At 43.8% G+C, this 17706-nt stretch overlaps 1 long non-coding RNA gene across 1 annotated transcript in view; it reads left to right on the forward strand.

Moving 5' to 3' along the window:
- LOC117437207 (uncharacterized) overlaps positions 1-4406 on the forward strand; it is a 6353-nt gene extending 1947 nt beyond the window's left edge. Inside the window, exon 3 of the long non-coding RNA XR_004550393.1 lies at positions 3269-4406. This is a non-coding gene — a long non-coding RNA (uncharacterized lncRNA). The remainder of the gene's footprint in view (positions 1-3268) is intronic.
- Positions 4407-17706: the final 13300 nt, after the last annotated feature.

Here is a 17706-nt window from a genome sequence, read left to right on the forward strand (position 1 = left end):
TAGGACTGTCACATCAGCTCCAGTGTAACATGGTGACATCAAGATAACTCAGTGTATACCAATGTGTAAGTTCATCGGTGTTACAAGGCAGTTTGATTCCTAAAGCAACTGAATTAAAACCCTCCGAAAGTTTGGCTGGAAAGCATCCATGCATGAACTAAACTGCTTTGCTTTAAGCAGACTTGAAATTAACTGGTTTGTAGCTCAGAGAAGAGCATAACTGAGAAAACATGAAATCCTACTTGAGGGTGAAAGCGGAATTGAAGAAGACAGTTCTAAAGCCAGGTAGGCTGCTTGGTATGAACACTTATTTATTCATAAACACACCGTGCTTGCAGCATTTGGCTGCTCTACAGAATCCTCAAAAGCCCTGGAAACCGATCAAGGTTTTGATGTGCTGCTGGGTTTCTTTCCCTGGCCCCTGCATATCCACAGAATACCAATGCTTTTAAAGGGAAGCTGCTTGGAAGATGTGCTGAGAACTGCAGGTCTGTACTTCACTTTGCTGTCAGGAGGGGAATGTGAGGTCCTGAGGCCCGATGGCTGCTGCTGTGTGAGGTGCTGAAGCTGGAGGGCTGCAGGGCATCCCCCTCCAGGAAGTGGGTGAAAGCAGGAGCAGGGTCCATGTGGGAATCCTGCAGTTGGTTTTGATCTGTTTTGCTGAGGGATCAAAACAGCGATTAGTTGTGGCCATTGTGTTTAAACTGGAGACTGCAAATAGTCTTGATATCAATACAAAAGGAGGGTACATTTGAATTTCATTATATTACTGCTTAATTGTAGTTCACTGCATGCTGGAAGCTCTGTGGACCACTGTGGGGCTTTTAAAGCTAAACATGGAGGCACATAGGCAGGCTACATTAGAAAGCCCCATGACAGTATTCTTTGTGTAAGCTGTGTTTGGTGCAGGTTTTCTCTCTCTCTTCAGGCTGGGCTGCTGCAGAGATGGCACTGTGCTCTGACTCATTGGGCTCTGCTGCTGTGCAGCCCATATGAAATTTAAAAAGGTAACACTTGAGGAAACTGGAACACATTCTGGTGCTGCTTTACCATTTTTATGCATAATTAGATGCTAGATTTGCAGGACAGGCTTAGCTGTAAGAAGCTCTCCAAGAGAACAAATGTGGGTGAATTTCAGTTTAAAAAAGGATGCTTTCTGCTTGCTTGAGAGCTAAGAGGTTTCAGGTGATTAACTTGAAGAGATGATGTGATAAAGGTTCTTGAGGGTTGTCAGTGTAAAACTGGTGCATACAGCAGTTTAGGTGTTGATAGAAATAACACAGTCCTGACTCAAAATAATTTGCTTTTGCCAGAGAACTATCCTTGAAACTCCTTTCAGTTCCAAGGCACACTGCATTGGGATTCGATAGCATCCTCCACTCAGGACTGCACAGGAGAGGGCTAAAAACCAGCTCTTACCAAAGGGAATGAACTGATTGGTCTGTGAAAACTCCAAGCCATGGAGATAGTGCTGGGAAGTGTCATCATGACGTGGGGGGTTCTGAACCAATCACACCCAGTGTGAGGAGTCTTTGCAAAGCTGCTACTTCAAATGACAATGTTGGATAAGGAAAAAATAAATGTATTTTTTTTATCCTGGGATAAAGAATTCAGGAGAAAATGAGAATGAAACAGAGATGAGATGTTCTTGACAAGAATGCTTAAGGAATACCCACTCCTTGCACGTTCCATGGTGATGTGTTTGTCTAGGAGCGCTGTGGTTAGCAGTGTGTTAATATAGCACAAAACAATGCAGTTACCGTGCAGGTCACTTCACATCTCTATTTCTTCTTTTGTTGGAGGGTCAGCTTAGTTCATTGTGCTTTTAAATCCTTCATTTCTCTCTGGTTTTGCTTTTTCCTCTTCCCTGAAACAAGTCTTCAAGTGAAAATTCCATACAATTGTACCTCACGTGAGGACCAGCCAATGGAAGACCAGGAAACACCTGCTGTTGTTTGGGTTTGCTTTCAACTCTTTCCCTCTACACTGACAATATCTCAAAAAAACCCAAAAAAACCCAAAACTCAGACTTTAAATAATAAAACCAAAATATTTAAATAATATAATATACTTTTAAAAATAAATCTAATGCACCAAAACCACAGCAACAAAGCAGAAACCGTTGCAGGGCTGGGAATTATTCCACTGCAGCTGGTACAGTTCTTTCCAGTTACCACAAGAGGGACATAGAGGGAAAGCTAATGTAGCGCTGGGAAAGGATGCCAGCAGAGCAGCTTGACGCAGATTCGAAGCAACATGCGTTTTCCTTTTGTTTAGGAAGATCTTTTGGGATCAGAACGTTTCTATAGCTTCCTTCATCCCCTAGAATCCTTAAAAAGCTTTATATAAAAAAGCTTAAAGCTTTTTATAGACATTCTAAAATGTGATAATAAGCATTAATAGCTGTAATGATGCTTTTCCCAGAACTTTGTATCTTCCCTCAGCGTTTTCCTATTTTAATGTGTGTAGTAGTGCTGGGACAGAGGTTGGGCTGGCTGTATTTGGGTTCCATCTCTACGACTGGACCAACAAACCTTGCAGCATTCAGCAGGCATGTGCAGGAGAGGTGTATGGAGCTAGTTGTGTGTGTTTAGTTTTCACAAATGAATGGCTGATGATGCAGATGTTGTAAGATCAGAGCTCATCTAAATGCCTCCATGAAACAAAAGCACCATGAAATCCCCTTAAGTAAACATTGAAGGGTTTATTGGGCTCTTGTGGAATTAAAAAGCATGGTCTCAATATGCAGTAGATTGGAAGTAATGCAGCGTGTGTGTTTAAGGATATGCAGTTGATTAATCCCTAATGTCAGTAAAGCTTTGTTTCCAGCCCTGGTGAGACAGAGGCATTGCTACTTGGGCATGCTGCTATTTGGGATCCAAACAATAATACTGTGAGTAAGATGGGAAAAATGCCTTCTTTTGAAGTAACTATGGACTTAAGTCTTACCACATTTGTGTGCTGGGTATTTGAACTGCATTCAAAGCTCTTGGTAAGTGCTATTAGATTGAATGGTCATTTTTGAAAGCTCAGTTTAATGCACAGAATGTTGTCACAAATAAAAAGCATATCAGAAAAAAGGAAGGATTTCTCCAAGGTGCAGAAGTGTGTGTGCAGCAGTGAATGCAGCCCAGCTCTGACTTCAGGAGTGTGAGTAATGTAGTATAGAACATTCACAGCAAAGGGCTATTGCTCATTATCAGGGGAATCTCAATGCTTTTATCCTTCAAATTGTGTAGTATTTCTGTTTCAACTGCCTTCCCTGCAGGTTCAGTTGTGGCTATAAAAAGTGTTACTGAAACAAGTCATGGATTGGGAACTTAAAACAGTGAAGGAAAAGGAGGAAAAGATCTTGACATTTCTTCAGTGATCCTGAATGAAGAAGGTGCTTAGACATGATGGTGATGAGTGACATAAACTGATAAGAGATGAAAGCCAGTAAATGAAACTACCTATAAACTCTATGCTATAAACTAGTTTTCTTTCACTAAGTGGATACTAAAAGGCTAATAAACTGTGAAAAGGTAATAGAATATTAGAATACTAATTAAAACTACTTTATTTCAGTATTAAATTTGAAATCCTTCCTTCCAAACTGTATTTGAATCCTTTCTAACACCCGCTCCTTGAAAATAGCTGAAGTGTGTGTTCATCCTAAACAATGCCACGTTAGCACAGAGTCAATTCAAGGAACTCATGTAGGGGAAAAGTCTTTTTATGAACAAAGCTTCTGGCTTTCTGAAGGTTTCTGGTTGCAAAAGTGCTATGTGAAGTGATCTCTTTAACTGGCCACAGAAGTTAAACCGTGCTAGCTAAAAGGCATGGTTTCTAAACTCCAAGAAATAAAATTGCTGGAATTGATGGATACATTCAAAAACATATTTAAGAGTATCTGTTACCTATTAAATCTGTCTTGGGTAGGAGTTCTGTAAGGAGCAGACTTGTTAAAAATCCTCAGTTTCTAAAGGGGCATCAAAGTTTCTTTAAACTGGGCTTCTTCAAGACAGATGTCATTGTAGCTGAGTGTAAAACCAGCTATTGAAGCCCTTGATTGACTACAAAGAGTGTACATGTTCCTTTGTTTTAATTTCTGGCAGTTCTCCTGGGCAGATGGAGAAGCACTGAGGTTATTTCAGTGTAATGTAAAATCCAGTGCTTCACAAAGGGTTTGATGTGTGTTTGGATCTCATGGAGTTGTGTTCCTCCCTCTGGTTTAGTGAGGAAAATAGGAGAGTGGTGAGCTTTCAGGTTGTCCCTGGAGGCTCATTTAAATGTATAAATACTTTTAAGTTTTAGCAACACAACTTCTGATGTGGGAGAAGCTTGCTTTCTTCTCAGAGCATTCCTGCTTTACAGACATGCTTTAACCTTGGGGGAAGGTGGCAAACACAGGGTTAAATAAGAGGTTGTTTCTGTAAAGAGTATCTTAATAAATCACTTGAAAACCAGTATTTTTGGAGTCCCACCCTGCCTTTTTCTTTGCTTTTTCTATAAGTGAGTAACACACTTGCATTCTCTATGTAGAAAGTGAATCCTTTCAAGTAATTCCTTGTTCTGCTGTGGGAGAGGTCTGTTTGTTTGGCACTTGTTTAAAAATGGAATAATGCAAACTATCCCATAATGAGGTGTATTGCCCTTTGGGTTTTGCTGGGGGGTATCTAAACACATATGTAAGAATGTGTGTTCAGCCATAGAATGTGGCTACATGACTTGCAGGAGTGGTTCAGACTGGGCTAAACACCTGCATCCATGAAGGTCCTTGTCCTGGAACATGAACCATTTGATTTTCAGGTCTCCAGCTCTCAAGAATTATTCCCTCTGGCTTTTTCATGGATATCTCGGGTCCTTTTGATGTGAAATACAGCATTTGCTAGCGAGGCCTTCTCCTTTCATTGTAGATATCAAAGGTTCAGAAAACAGTAAGTGTAAGCACTTTCATAGTGGCAACTATAGGTAAGGTTAGTAATATTAACAGTTGCTTCTCCTTTATTTCTTGCCTGAAGAAAAAAAGCAGCCCTAGAATTGAGGAGACAGGATGTATTAGGTGTTGCAGTTGTTTTGCTGTCATGGAAGCCCTTCCATTAGAAAGTCTCTATTTCTGATGTCTGGGGTGAGTGCAGGGCAGGAAGAGATTGGGTGCCTGAACCAGACTGGTTTCAGGATGGAGAAGCTTGCTTGAAGTGGAAAGAATGTTTTCTTAGCAGAATGTTGTGGATTTGAAGAGGAACCAAGCCAGTACTGAGCACAGGTCATCAATGGTTACAGAGCAGCTTTGTAATGCCTTCCCAGAAGTCAGTTCCTTGGAAATGTACCCAGGCCACTGGTGGAGTTTCATCAAATGGCATATGAAAAGATCTGGACAGTGTACTCCTGAGAGTGGAGGTTTCTGTTAATTATACCTACTTCCTACACACTGTGGGCTTAAAATACAGTGGATTTGCCCCTGCTTGCATAAAATGAAGTTTCCCACTACCGACTTGTTAAGGAGTGTTTCATGGACTTCCTTTGCTAAGGGTTATTGATTTCCCTGTCACTGTATGGTTTCATTGCCTGCTCCTCAGCTGCTAAGCCAGGGCAGACGTGGAGTGATTCTCCCACCCCAGCCTGGTAGTGCTGGTTCCTGAGACTTCCTCAGACTGGCTTATTTAGGACCCATTGACCTCTCTCCGTAGCAGCAGCTAAAAGCACCACGGTAACACCTTGGGACCTTCTCTGGGTCCCATCTACCAGGCTTTCAGCAGCACTTCCAAATTAGAGCCTTTGCTTTTGGCTTTCCATGCACTGTGTGAGGAGGCAGAGTTCCCACTGGGGAAGGCAGCCAGTGTGACAGCCAGTAAACAAATGGAAGGGTGCTGGAAGAGCTATGAAGAGATGGAGGGATAAGGAGACTGTTCCATCCGGAGTCATGCAGAGCAGCAGTTATCAAGTGGTGCCATTGGAGAGTCACGTTGCAGAAGCTGCTACAGGTGCTGTGATGAAAGTGGAGTCTCTGTGAATTCCTGGCCTCTGAGCAAGACTCATGGCAACACTATGGACCCATCGTGGAGGCTGGAAACTCTTAACTGGGCCTGGGTTTACTAAAAAGGAAATGATTGGGCTTGATTTATGATCAAACAGAAGTTTTCAAACAGGTTTTCAGTTCTGGCCCAGGAATCCATGAGGTTTATGTCATGTAGAGGAAACTCAGAACACAGACATTTTTTATGTAGCTGTTAGCAAATGTTATTAAGAAAATGAAATGTTAAACTAGATCTTATGACCTTTTTTTTCAGCTAGAGTATGAAGGCAGAGCAAAGGTCTAATGAGAAGCAAGTAAGTGGCATTCCAGTCTCAGACAAGATACTAACAGGTGAGACCACCACCCTGGCAGCAGGTTAGGATGTGACTTTGCTGGAAGAGGTGATTGCGAAAGGATATGAAAAAGGTCTGGAGAGCAATAATGTGAAATAGCACTTTAGTAATGATGTCATTTAAACAAAAAAGCAACATTAAACATTGGGCAATGAACTCCTTTGGATCAAAAGCAACGCAGGGCCACTGGCCAAGGTGCAGAAGAGCTTCTACAGCAGGAGGAATTGCACAGTGCAATAAAGAGCTTGTGAAAAGCCCAAAGCATGCAAGGTCATGATGGGAAAGCCATATTAGAGTAATCCTGAGGAGTGGCAGAATAAATAACCCAGTGGTTTTTGTGAGCATGAGGGCTTACTAGGGAATGGAGGGGAGGAAGGTATTAGACCTGCAGTAAGTAGTATATTCACTCACAATCAGTCCATGTGTCTTGAAGTCAGAAGATCTTGGGCTAAGTGGAACACTGAAACAGCCGGAATGGTTGCTATGATCCCAGCCTGACCCTGAACTCTTCTCTTGGGGCTCAAAACAAATCCAGTTACAACCTGCATCCACCTCCTTGACTGAGCAAGCAGAAGGGTTGAAATGAGACAAGGGAGATGATTCTTGTGGGCTTGATCAACATCAGGAAACACCAAAAATGGCATTTAAAAGCTGCATTGTTGGAGGCTTTTTCTTTAGAGGATGGCTCCTGCTGGTGCTGCAAGTGGTCTGGATTGGTGGCTCAGGGTATGGAGATCAACCCTTCCTGGCAGGGATGGGTAGTTCAAAGCAAACTGCCACTGGATTCAGTGATGAACAGCCAAAGGCCTGGTCAGCCTGGTGGGAGGTTGCACATGCCATGCTCCTTTTTTCCCCTATTATACTCTTTGTTCCATATCCCACGAGAGGCCACCACAAACCCAGAAACAACAGAAAGGAAGGGAGGGGGCACCTGCAGTGCTGAATGGGAAACGCTCCTGGTTTATAGGGAGGTTTAGAAGTGGAGCTTGGATATCCCTAGAAACAACTGTGGTAGGAGTAACTCCCAGATGTGACTTGAAGCCAGCAAATGATCTCAGGCTGTGAGATCAGATTTTGCTGAGTGTACAGGGTTAGACACATTCATTCCTCTTTCCAGAAGATCTCCTGTCCAAACCATGCATTGATATTTGATTTCCTTGGGAAATATTGGCCTTCATGAAAGCCTTTACTGCATCTGTGTATAGAGACTCAAAGTTCCAACATTGGCTCCTGCCTTGCCAGTAGAAAGTTGCTTTTGTCATTGCTATTGATTCACCTGAGGCGTGGGGTTCCTGGAATTGTGTGTGCTTTCCTGGAAGAAGTGTTGAAGGCTGGAATGGCTTGTGCAGGAAGCATTTAAAGACTGAGAAGATGTCAAGGAGAGACAAGGCAGCTGCTCAGGGAAAGCTCTTGGATTCCACTCTCATGATAGGTATTTCTCTGGCAGTCATTGTCTCAGGAGCTCAGTGTTACTTACACCCAGAGTGCTTTGGCTTGAGGAAAGGTTAATGGAAGAAACGGCCTCTGTGCTAGCCAAGAGCAATTGGCCTTTAGTGCAGAAGGCATTGCAGAAACACAGAGGATCAAACTTCGAGTTTCCATGTGGATTTCCAATCAGAGCAATGCTGGGACTGTCACAGTTCAGCTGATACGTGTCCTTGCAGACTTCGGATGGGGAAGAGCTGTTTAGATGGAGCAGGAACTGACTCTGACTCTTTACACTGATTGTGATACTGAAAATGGTGTGGAAAAGGTTTTCTTTTATGGCTGTTTTTCAGCTTAGGGTGGGGTCAGGAGAAGGAATTGCCAGAATTCTCCAGAGCCAGCTCATTCCCAGTGTTTTCTTGAAAACTCCAGAGGTTTGGAGCAGTCTCCAGACTGGATCTTGCTGCAGAGCTTCCCCCAGCTCCTCAGCCCGTACGTGCCATGTTTCCATCCCTAGGGGTGAAAAACCCAACAGCTCAGATGATGTCGAATTTTCCTCTTTCTAAATGCTGTACAAAGAAACCCAAGTTTTGGATGAAGCCAATAATCCAGAATGTCTTGAGGCTTAGGAAAAGAAAACGTTCCGTGGAAAGAGATGCATGGTGAGATGGGCTGACAGCGTGAGCAGCAGGGAAAGCACATGGCTCCTTTGCTTCCATCATCCTTGAGGCTGGTGGAACAAGCAGGCTCATAGGGCTCTTGAATTGGTTCTTTTGCCTTGCACTGTAACTCCCTGGTGGTCAGGATGAGGCAGCATCATTCCCTTTAGCACTGTGAAAGCTGCAGCTCAGGTAACATTTGAGTCATAGCCGTGTGCTTTGCACCCGAGTGGGGAGATCCTTCAGCAGGAGAACAGCTGAGTATTCCACTTGTTACTTAACCAGCCGTGAGTGAGGGTTCAGCTGCCTGGCTCTGTTATTGCTGCTTGACAAGTCATCTTCATATCGGGTGAGATCTCTTTGAGAGACACAAAGTGCTGCTGCTTCTGAGGACGATACGTGTCCTTCCCACCCCTGCAGCGTGGGCCCTGCAAGCATCTTTGTCTCTTCATCCCTGTGACAGCCGTCATTGTCTGACAGGAAAGCCTGTGCAGAGCCTCAGGCAGGCGCTGAAGGGGAACAGCCCAGTGAAGGATGCACTGCCTTGTGCTACAATGGGCTCAGCCTACAAGGTACCGAGTTTAACCATTCTCTGCTCAGGCCTGAGGAGCTGGCATCCTTTTGGGGTCAAGGTTTCGAGAACAATTAATGAAGGCTTAAAGGACAGTTTCCAAGAAGAGGATTCGTTCTTGTTTGCTTCAAATCTAATCAAAGTTCTTAATCAGTTGAAGTGGGGTATAAGCAATAGAGACTGAGACAATGTTCTGCTCTGCCACCATCACAAGAGGAAGGAGGATTTCTGTGGCATACTAAGGCTCTGCTGTAATAACAACCCCATTTTCTTTTCTCATAGTCGAGATTCTCTTCTCACAAGTGGATTATAAGACCACTTTAGAGAACAGCTTTGACAGGCTGCTGGTCCTTCCTATATCCCTCTCTTCTTTATGCCCTCAATGAGTCTCCTAGTCATCCTGATCCCACAGCAGTTGAAGAAAGCACCTACACTTGAATTTTCATTGCCATTCCCAAAGGCTTTCCCCCCATTTCCCTTGTATGCAAGTGTTAAACTACTTGTCACCAAAACTAAAGTGTGTGAGGCAATAGGAGTGTTGCATATAGTGACTTCTTTTCCTCCTTTCTCTTTCTTTGAAGAGTTGAGTTTGGAGCAAGCAATGACCAGACTTCTGACCTAACGCTTCCAACATCCCCATAGCTGGGGAAGATGTGAGGGGGGGATTAATACAGAATGATCTATCTATCTATCTATCTATCTATCTATCTATCTATCTATCTATCTCTTCCTCTTCTTACAAGTTAACTCTAGTTTTTACCACTGGAAAGCTTTATGGCTCCTGCAAGCAGCTGACTGCAAAGTACATTTCTATAGAGTACCTCAACAGTGGTCTTTTGATGGCTGGTGTCCTGAGAAGACCTGATTGCTTGATGCTGGTTTTGCTTCTTTCCAGCTGTTAAATCACACCAGAGATCTTCCTTCTGGTTTCTGGTGTGTTTTCCTTTTTCAATGTAAGCAGGAGAGGTCATTGCTATGGAGCAGTTGTGTGAAGAAGAGCAAATGGGAAGGAAAGAAGCAGCCCCTGTTGCAGTGGGTGAGAGAGGAAGCGTCAGGAGAACTATCATTAATCCTGAATCAACACTTATTAAAAAGCTACAGCTTTTTGCTGCTTGTAGCCAGGAGACCTGAACAGGTTTGCTTAATATAACATCTGGCATGGAAAATTTCTTCATGGTCCCTTGAGATGGCCACAGAAAGGGCAGCTTTGTGGCCTGTCAGGACATGGTTATTGAAACTACTGATGCAGCTTGTTGGGAAAGGTAGTTTACCCCTTCATACTTCTGAGCAGAATAAACTGTGAGGCTCAGGTTTGCTCTGTGGGTCTTTGGGCTGTGACCATAGCAAGAACAGATCTGTCTCCTGTGAATGGCTGCTAACCATTCCTTGGCTTGCTCTACACAAAGCAAGGTTTTCTCTGGAGTCCCAAGCCAAATGTTTCCCTTTTTCCCTGCTGTTCTGCACTCTGTTATGTATTTGGCTGTGCTTTCTGTCCCAGAGGTGTCTATGTTCTGGTGGTATTAGGTATGAAGAGATTGTCAGGTTCCCTGGGATCTTCCTTGCTGAAAGGAACGATGGAAATGATCTTTTTTCTCTGAAGCTGTCTGTCAGAAGACTGATGCCATGTGCCAACTTGTGGCTAGGAGGCAGGAATCTGAGGCCAGCAAATACTCATCTATGTAATGCTTGTATATATGATACAGAAATAGTATTATTCATATACAGTGTGTACATTGGTGTGTAGCTACTGAACTAATCGGGTGCAGACAGCTCCAACAGGATCCAAGCACATCTCCAGGCTCCCCTGGGTTCAGTGTTCTGCCTCCGAAGGGGTCAATGCCAAATGTTTCCTTTGAATCCAAAACTCTTGGTACAAGCTCAAAACCCAGGCAATGCTCCCTTAGAGAGTCCCTAGGCTATTAAAAAGTACTGTCTGCCCACCTACATGTGTGATCTCAGAGCACTGAGCACTTCCAGTCCCTTCTGCAATGACACAATTCCTGTTTACACTCTTGCTGAAGACCCCCGGATTACTCAATAAGGTTTGACCACAGAGATGAATGATATACATCATTTAGGGGGAAAAGAGAATCAGTCTGCATAGAAAAACGTTGGTTTGTAAGGTTTGCCATCCTGAAGGGTTTGGGAAGCGACTTAGTGTATCCTGAGCAACTGTGTTGTTGTCATTATGGCACCGGGAGGTGTCTTTTAGTAGCAACAACCAAAAAGGGAGACCATGGCCAGAGCAGTTGTACTGACACAGCCTGCATGCTCTGAGCATTAATGATGCTCTCAACAATCATTCCCAGCAAGACATGATGACTTAACCATCACACCAGCTTGCAGCTCTGTTGGTCAAAACAGCCTCCAGTCTTCTCCTTTTTTCCAGTGCAATTCAGTTAATGATTCCCAGTTCTCCCGACAAGTCTGAGCTCCTGCTGGAGCAATAGGAGCCTATTGTTGCGAATTTGCTTAATCCACTGTTAGAACTCTTTATTGTCCAGAAAATGGCATGAATAGTAAAGGAAAAAATGTGAGCTGTTTCCTGTAGGGTTTTAACAACCCTCTGGGGGTGTGATTACAACATATGCTGGGGAACAGTGCGGAGCAGGGTGGCGGTGGGGAGAAGAGGCTCTGGCAGCATTGACCACCCCATCTGTAAGGCTCATTACAGCGAGCTGCTGGGGAGGAAGGGGGGAATGGGAGAGCTCTTCCTCATCGCAATGTGCCACTGTTTTTCAGCCCCTTGGCCTTCCAATCTGTCACAGTTTGTCTTTGCAGGCTTAAGTGAGAGGTAAAGCAAAACTGACTGAGGGCTGATACAATCGTGGGCCCTTTGCTTGGCCTCCTGCCCTCATGTAAAAAGCATTTTAGTTCCAGGTGTCTTAGTTCTCCTCAGACAGGATCCTGTTGATGCAAGGTCTCAGGCATCTTGGAAGGGGTGGGATTATCCATGTGAGACCTGGGAGTGTGGAACATTTGACGATGCTGTGACCTTTCTAGGGATACAAATCAGCTTGTCAGAACTCAGGAAGCCACTGGGAAGTTCTGGACTGTATTTGAAATGAAGGGTGATCTTGTAGCCCTGCCTCTGGAGAGACCTTGGACCTATACTGTGGCTTGGTCACCAGGGTGTTACCTGGCCTCATCTCTTGCTGTTCCTTTCACATCCCTAGTGTGATGTTCTTACTGTGCACTTACTTTGTCTCTGTTGTAGGACTATAGTGGTTGGGTAATTCCTTCTCTTGTAGAAGTCCAGCTTTTCTTGCTGATGCTCCTCAAGAGTTCCTACAACATCGTGTGCTGTTCTCTTGGCCAGCATGGGCAGGATATGGCACTTCCAGGAAGATCCTTGCAGTGGTGGTAAGGCCACCCAGACAATATGTAGTATCACTCAGTTTAGATGAATATGCATGTGCTTTTCCCTGCCAGTGTCTGTCAGGGAAGGTTCCCCTTCTTCAGAGAAGCAAGATGGTTTAGTTATTACAGTGCTGGCAGGAGCTTTGGGCTTCCAGGTTCAATTTGCTTGCATGGTGTCACCAAGCGGAAGCTGCTGAGCTTCTGAATGACTCAGTTCCATGTCTGTGGAGAGGATTCTTTCTTCCTCAGTAGTGTGGCAATGACAAGTCAGGCAGTTCAGCTTTCTCTTGGCTTCTCCAGGTGGTTTATCTTGTTGGGAGTCTCATTAGAAAGACCAAGAAACAAAAACCTTGTGGGCGAGGAGCTGCTTCCAATTCCTATTGAGAGCTGCCTAGGACAGGCCCAGAGGCACAGAGAATCTGTCCTGCTGATACACAGACACTTTCAGGCTTGCACCTTTCTTTTCCCTTGCCCCAGTAGTCACTAAATGAGATGGAAGAAAGAAGAAAGCCATAGGAGGTAGTAAAGGCATCAGGTGGCAGTTCCTTGTGATGTGTTTGTTCCAAGCGTTTCCTACGTATTAAATCTGTTGTGTTGGCTGTTGAACAGCAAAAGTGTTGGATAAAACCCTCCTCAGCTTGCACTGGTTCTCATTGCTTTTTGGTTGAGGGTTGGGAGCTCAGGATGAAATGAAGAGCTTGGATGTGTTCTCTGCTGTCTTTCTGTAGGGTTCCTCCCCCAGAAGCTGGAAGGCAGCTCCATGCCTTGTTTGAGAAACCATTTTCCAGCTATATTAATGTGATGATGTTTGTCTTCTGCTCTGTTCAAAGCTCTAAGAAACTGTTCAGGGTGAGAACTGATGTTCTCTCAACAGCCAGCTTCTCACATGTGGTAAGTATGAAAGCCATCCCATTCCTCATAGTGGTGGAGGAGTGAGCAGGAAAGTTCACCCTTCTGAGACTCTCATCTTCCTTCCATTAAGGTCCCACTTGCTGTGGTGGAAGACAGCAGCTTCATCCCAGGAGTTATCCCTGTTACAACGTGCCTCTTGCTGTGACAGCATGGCCACAGCCCAGTGTAGTCACTCTGCCTGTTGCCACAGTGAGTTGTATGACATTCTTTAGCTCATATAAATGGCTTTGCTGACATGAATTAAATGCCATCTGCAGGACAGGGAACATCAAGAATGAAGTTAGCATAATGCCCAATGGAGTCATTCCATTTGTTTTGCAGGCTCCATTCTCTGTCACTGGAGTTTGCCATTGACTAAATGAAAACCCCATTAGAGTCCTTGCTTTCCTGAGGAATTCAAAGGTAGAGACATAAAGCAGACTGCAGCAAGCCGTAACTCCTCAAACATGTAAGAAACCACAACCTGGAATGGATTATTCCATCTTGCAATGACTGAGGTGTACAGGGATGTTCTTACCTGTTTTGGGCTGCTGGGTTTTGTGTGTAACATCTTCATGGCTCTTGGTGTCCATGCCAAATAACGAACCTACTTCCATCAAACATTGGTGCTGTTCTTTATGGTATTTAGTTAGTATCTAAACTTGGTTACTTCAGGACTGCAAATAGCTCTAAGCAGATTCTTTAGGAATCCTGTTTGTTGAGGTTGTGTTTTAGCAACGGATGAAGAAGTATTTGTACATAATCAAGCCATAAAATCATGTTTTGCAGACTTTTGAAAGTAGGTTTTTGTTTCATCTGGAAGCACATAATAGAAAGGTAGGAGGAGGCTGAAGCTGGGCCTCATACTTCAGTACCTCTGCTTCTCACTGTGTACTTTTGGAGGTTGTAAATGTTAGACAATAGCTTTCAAAGTAATGCTGCTGATGTATTTGGGCTTCTCACTGATTCACTCGGGGTGAAATGTGTCGGGTTGGTCCAGCTCCAGTTGTAATCCAGCAGTTCACACAACAGGCAATGCATCTTCTGAGTCACGGGTAGTTTATGCACAGTGACAGTTAACAATAATACTGACTGATGGAGGTTCAGTTGAGACTTCAAGTGTGCAATGACTACAGTCATTTGTCATCTTCACCTCTCTGTATTGCTGCAGACATCACCAGGCTCTTTTGCACAAGTATGGAATTGAAATGCAAGTTCTCAACTATCTAGTGCTCATTCAAAGAAGGGACTAATCTGCTCTTTGAGTCCATGGGGAATCAGATAAGCAATGGGCTTAAATAATATCCCTTGGAAGCATTTTCACAGTGGGGATATAGAGCATTGGAAGGCTGCCTGGGGTGGCTGTAGAGTCTCTGTCACTGAAGTGGTTTAGAAGAGGGTAGAGATGTCTTTGTGAGGAATGCATCAGTCCTATTGATTCTGTATTGGGAGCAAAAGGAGGAGATGCTTCCTGAAACCATCTTTTGTATCATTTGGTTTCTTATGACCACAAATATATAAGAAACACTGTAAACTCCTCAGCCTACCATTGAGGAGGGTGTAGATGTTTTCCACTTATTTTTAGCACTTGACCTTCCAAGACTGAAAAATAACTTTTTCCTTCTGACTTTTGTCCTCTGCTTGGCAAAGATCAGCTCAAAACACAGAGATGGAAAATATTTCAGCTTTAAACTAGGATGAGCTTTTCTTTTTGTTGCTTGTTTGTGTGCTGCTTTCATCTGTGATGTCAGCTCCAGTCAGGAAAAAGAGGTGTAACTAACCTTGGCACCGCGCAGCTCTAAAGCACTTCCACACTGATGCCCAAGCAAATACTATCTGCTGCTCACTTCTTTACTAATCAGTGATGCTTAAGAAGCTATAGACAAACCTGAAAGCTGTTTCCCCATCAGAGAATGAGCAATTCAAATACATCAGCTCCTTTTGAATTTGTCTTTTCTTTAAAGAGAAACAGGCACCCAGAAATAACCAAACCACTACCAAACACTTTCTGATCTGCTACTATGTGTTTAAGCTGTGTCAATGTGGTGATTTACAAGGATTTCGAGCCCTCAGATCTGAATACAGAAAGGTATAAAATGAGTCCAAGGAAAATAAAGGTAGGAATGACTTCAGCCGCTGGAGACACCATGTCTTGCTGAGCTCAAGGAAGCTCTGGAGGAACAAGTTACATTTATTTGGAGTTATTTTGCTACTGTCAATGAATAGAAATGATCCCAGAAGCTGTTGCAGACAGAAGAAAAATGGCCTTGGGTTTCAAGCAGAATGCCAAGACATATTGATCACTGCCTTAGTATGCAGACAATTTACTTGTTCAAGTATTTAAAGTTGGCCTAATGCAGATTTAGGATGCTGTGCTTCATTTCATTTAGAGTAAGTGAGCAACAAGCAGCACTGTTGTGTCACTGTGCTGTTCTACACTAACTGTTGCTGAGGGCAATGAAGGTCATTTCTCAGCATGGAACGTGACTGACTTTACTCTTCTAAGTACATACTCACAGTTTTCCATTTGGGCAGAGTTACTTACAAGTAACACGTGCTCCTTGGGAGCCAGGTTGATATAGTCTCCAGCCTTGCCAATAACTTCATTCTTAGTGATAACAGAGGTAGGAATGTCCTTGTGGGATGTCCACATTGTCCAAGTTCTCTTTTTCTCTTCCCTATGAAGAGATCCAGGTTCACTGCTGATAGCCTTGAATATTCCATATACTTTGGTGACTTGCAGCTTATCCACACAAGGTGCTCTTCACAAGAGAGGGGGTCACTCTGGTTCTTCTGTCCTTTGCAGTGACTCCAGGAGCTTGGAAGGTTTCTTCTTTATAATGTCAACTATTTGAGGTTCTTCAGTCCATAGTAAAACCCAAGAAAATTGTCTAATATCTCTATAATGTGGTTTTGGATGTCAAATGATAGACATATTAGAAAACACAGTGAATTTTGCATATAACATATAACATGATCATACATACATTACATGATCACCATGTTTAGTATCATAAAAGGGCACATTCTGGGCAGCTGAAAGTGTTCAGAGCTGTACAGAGAAAGCAGGACTTCTCCTAATAGTCTTCAAGAGATCTTCCTGGATCACTTGCTAGATCCCCTCCTGGATCCCTTGCTGCCTGGGGTCACACTGCTTTACAAGCCAATGTCACACGCTCTCAGAAATGACTTGAAAGGGTTTTTTCATGTGGCTGTGTTTGGTTTTGTGTCCTGCTATCACTGGGTAATGTTTTGCCTAGAGAGCAGAAAATGTCATTACTGCTCCTACCTGTTTTATTTGCCTTGTACTGAATAGATCCTTTTCCATTTCTTTTTGTAGTACCAGGACTTGGATTGTCTCATCCTTCTACATACACATTTATTTCTCCATACAAGCAAATCTGACATCAGCTGCTTCCGAGGTGATCTCACAAGTGACCCTTGTCCCCTCTTCATTCCATGTGAGTTACATCTCTTTCTTTCTGGAGTTTTATGACTTCTCCCCAGTTGAAAAAAGCAGATATTTTTCTGTATACTTGGCTAGAACCTGCCTCTATGAATGACCCATAAGGCTCCTGTTGGAATAATGTGTTCTTCCCTTAAAACTCCCCACTACCATAACAGGTCCTAACAGGCTTCCCTGTTTGGCATCTAGCAGGGTCCTGGGGCGAGCAGCCTGCAGAGCCTCTCACCTCTGGACAGCAGCATCCTCAGACATGAGCTGGGCAGACAGTGACCAACAGTGTTTCAGGGGAGAGACTGTCTCTGTAGGATGTGTGATGGGGCATTTTCATTCACTCCCCACTTGTTGCTATAAAATAAAACATAATTCCCGGAACATTGCTGGGAAAATGAGTAGATTTTAGCTTTAATAATCAATTGCCATGGTTTGAATGTGTCCAGAAATGCTAAACCTGGAAAACTCCATAGGTCAGAGTTCCCATTGAACCACTTCAGCTCACCACAAGTATCAAACCCTCACAGCTGATTTACCTGTGGGTTGACAGCAGAAAGTCCCTTGCTGTGTGTGACATGAGATGGCACATGTGCCAGACAAGCAGAATCATACCAGTGCCACCAAGGCAACACACGCAGATCAACTTGATCTTCAGTGTAGATTGCCTTGGTGCAAGAGATGTAAGACCTGCCAGCTGCAGCATCCCTGTAATACAAACCTAATAACATCCATTTGCTTACTTTAGTGCCCATCCACAGCCCCAGTGCCTGCAGGGCTGCTCCCAGCTACCTTCATCAACTGTGCACAGCCACAGGGATGGGAAGTTCTTCCTGAACATGGGAGGTCTGAGGTCAAACAAACCTGTATGTAGATAGCCACAATCCTGCTGCTGTAGCACTTGAGACTGAGCTACTGTTTCCTGGGGCTTTCCTGTGTCCCCAAGGGTGTTGTGTGATCAATGACTGACAGATCAACAGTCAAGCAATGGGAAT

This window comes from Melopsittacus undulatus, chromosome 19 (genome assembly GCF_012275295.1).
Source record: "Melopsittacus undulatus isolate bMelUnd1 chromosome 19, bMelUnd1.mat.Z, whole genome shotgun sequence".
NCBI classification, from domain to species: Eukaryota; Metazoa; Chordata; class Aves; order Psittaciformes; family Psittaculidae; genus Melopsittacus; species Melopsittacus undulatus.